A 3,814-nucleotide genomic window follows, 5' to 3' on the forward strand; every position below is an offset into this window, starting at 1 on the left:
CAGTGCTGAAAAGAAACCTGGGGTTGTTCTTATTTTCTTCAATTAGTGATGAGTAGAAAGATGTCCTAGCTTTACGGAGGGCTTTTTTATAGAGCAACAGACTCTTTTTCCAGGCTAAGTGAAGATCTTCTAAATTAGTGAGACGCCATTTCCTCTCCAACTTACGGGTTATCTGCTTTAAGCTACGAGTTTGTGAGTTATACCATGGAGTCAGGCACTTCTGATTTAAAGCTCTCTTTTTCAGAGGAGCTACAGCATCCAAAGTTGTCTTCAATGAGGATGTAAAACTATTGACGAGATACTCTATCTCACTTACAGAGTTTAGGTAGCTACTCTGCACTGTGTTGGTATATGGCATTAGAGAACATAAAGAAGGAATCATATCCTTAAACCTAGTTACAGCGCTTTCTGAAAGACTTCTAGTGTAATGAAACTTATTCCCCACTGCTGGGTAGTCCATCAGAGTAAATGTAAATGTTATTAAGAAATGATCAGACAGAAGGGAGTTTTCAGGGAATACTGTTAAGTCTTCAATTTCCATACCATAAGTCAGAACAAGATCTAAGATATGATTAAAGTGGTGGGTGAACTCATTTACATTTTGAGCAAAGCCAATAGAGTCTAATAATAGATTAAATGCAGTGTTGAGGTTGTCATTCTCAGCATCTGTGTGGATGTTAAAATCACCCACTATAATTATCTTATCTGAGCTAAGCACTAAGTCAGACAAAACTGGTTTTTGGGACTTCCAATTTGGATGGACAAGACTAAGAGTCAAGCTTTCAAATGAATTAAAGCTCTGTCTGGGTTTTTGATTAATTAATAAGCTGGAATGGAAGATTGCTGCTAATCCTCCGCCTCGGCCCGTGCTACGAGCATTCTGACAGTTAGTGTGACTCGGGGTGTTGACTCATTTAAACTAACATATTCATCCTGCTGTAACCAGGTTTCTGTAAGGCAGAATAAATCAATATGTTGATCAATTATTATATCATTTACTAACAGGGACTTAGAAAAGAGAGATCTAATGTTTAATAGACCACATTTAACTGTTTTAGTCTGTGGTGCAGTTGAAGGTGCTATATTATTTTTTCTTTTTGAATTTTTATGCTTAAATAGATTTTTACTGGTTGTTGGTGGTCTGGGAGCAGGCACCGTCTCTACGGGGATGGGGTAATGAGGGGATGGCAGGGGGAGAGAAGCTGCAGAGAGGTGTGTAAGACTACAACTCTGCTTCCTGGTCCTTCCTAAGAAAATTGGCCAGATTTCTAGAAATGAGAGCTGCTCCATCCAAAGTGGGATGGATGCCGTCTCTCCTAACAAGACCAGGTTTTCCCCAGAAGCTTTGCCAATTATCTATGAAGCCCACCTCATTATGATCAACCTTACAAAAGAACTAGTCTTCTTGCTTCGGCTGCTCCCGTTAGGGGGCACCACAACAGATCAATCTTTCCATCTCATCCTGTCCTCTGTATCTTCCTCTGTCATACAAACCACCTGCATGTCCTCCCTCAGCACATCCATAAACCTCCTCTTTGGCCTCCCTCTGCTACTCCTGCCTGGTGGCTCCATCCTCAGCATCCTTCTCCCTATATACCCAGGGTCCCTGCTCTGCACATGTCCAAACCATGTCAATCTCACCTCTCTGACTTTGTCTTCAAACCGCCCCACCTGAGCTGTCCCTGTGATATGTTCATTCCTAATCCGTCACTCCCAGAGAGAATCGCAACATCTTCAACTCCGCCACCTCCAGCTCTGCCTCCTGTCTTTTTGTTTGTGCCACTGTCTCTAAACTGTACAACATAGTTGGTCTCACTACTGTCTTGTGGACTTTCTCCTTCACTCTTGCTGATATTCTTCGGTCACAAATCTCTCCTGCCACCTTTCTCTACCTGCTCCACCCTGCCTGCACTCGCTTCTTCACCTCTCTACCACACTCTTCATTACTTTGGATAGTTGACCCCAAGTATTTAAACTCCTCTACTTTCACCACTTCAACTCATTGTAACCCCACTATTCCACTGGGCGCCCTGTCATTCACACACATGCACTCAGTTTTGCTCCTACTGACTTTCATTCCCCTTCTCTCCAGAGCATATCTCCACCTCTCTAGGCTAGACTCAACTTGCTCTCTACTCTCGCTACTGATCATAATGTCATCTGCAAACATCATAGTCCATGGGGACTCCTGTCTGATGCCATCACCACTGCAAACAAGAAAGGACTCAGAGCTGATTCTTGGTGCAATCCCACCTCTACCTTGAATGAGTCTGTCATTCCTCCTGCGCATCTCGCCGCTGTCACACTATTCTTGTACATGTCCTGCACTACAGTCACATACTTCTCTGCCACTCCAGACTTCCTCATACAATGCCACAACTCTTCTCTTGGCACCCTGTCATATGCTTTCTCTAAATCCACAAACACACAATGTCACTCCTTCTGGCCTACTTCTTCATCAGTATTCTCAGAGCAAACATTGCATCTGTAGTGCTCTTTCTCTGCATGAAACCATATTGCTGCTCAAAGATCTTCACCTGTTTTCTAAGCCTAGCTTCTTCGACTCTTTCCCATAACTTCAAGCTGTAGCTGATCACCTTTATGCCTCTGTAGTTACTGCAGCTCTGCACATCACCCTTGCTCTTAAAAATAGGAACTAGCACACTTTGTCTCCACTCCTCAGGCATCTTTTCACTTTTCAAGATTTTATTTAAGAAGAACTAATACACTTATTAAACTTGATGAAGTTATAATATCCTATATGACAAACAAATAGCAAGCAAAACTTCTTGCACACCTGCTGTAATTATATACATTGTAATAGCTGTATTGTCAGGAATAAATCCATATTGTTAAAAATCGTGCATTGTATGGTGTTGGAGATATGCATGCTCTGGGTGCCACTCTAGTTTGCATGTCTTCACTGGCAATGTATTTAAATGCCACAAATTTCCACAAATGATTATAACATATTGTGCATGTGATCATATTTTCTTCTCAGCGAGCTGTTCATAACTGATCTATTGACAGTCTGCTGCAATCAGCTCACAACTCAAACAAAAACAAGAACAACTACGAGACAATGCTGAGATCTTTGCACACTGTGTGCTGAACATATGGTGGTCTGTCTAATTCCTGAATACTTAGGTGGTGAAACGTATGCGCCAGTAATTAATCAGCTGTAACAGCAGTGTTCTTAACTTTATTATCGTGACATGTAGGCCACAGACGTGGACAAAGAGTGACAGTGTTCTGTTTGCAGGCTACTCCAGCAGCACAATAGAAGACAAAACAATAGGACTGCTCTGACCCACACTGTGGCGATGCTCCCTGGGCTCAGAGAAGAGCCATTGTCCACAAGGAGTTGCACCCTCTTCTAGACATGATGAGAGAAAGGAGTTCTGCGTTATGCAACAGAAAACATGGTTACTGTTAATTCCATTTGCATGTTAAAGCCATTAAACTCACGATTAACATGGCGGGGCTGCGCTGATTTCACATGAAGGATGACTGCAGATCAGAAGTAGCGGTAATGCTGCACCTCGAGTTTGGAAATGGTTCCCCAAGGTCGAGAAAAGCGATGATTAAAACTGATCGCTTTAAGGCTTTTCCTGCAAGTTCAGTAAAATATTTCTCAATATAGAGGTATGCTCTTTGGAAGCATTTAGTTTAATCACGGCAAATATACTGATTTATTTATTTTACCTCCACCAACAAAGTTTGGTGGAGGTTCTATTTTTACCCCTGGTGGTCTGTTTGTGAACAGCCTGTAACCCACAATTTTTCATATATCTTTATGAAATTTTTACAGAAG

The sequence above is a fragment of the Thalassophryne amazonica genome, chromosome 1 (assembly GCF_902500255.1).
Source record: "Thalassophryne amazonica chromosome 1, fThaAma1.1, whole genome shotgun sequence".
In the NCBI taxonomy this organism is placed as follows: domain Eukaryota; kingdom Metazoa; phylum Chordata; class Actinopteri; order Batrachoidiformes; family Batrachoididae; genus Thalassophryne; species Thalassophryne amazonica.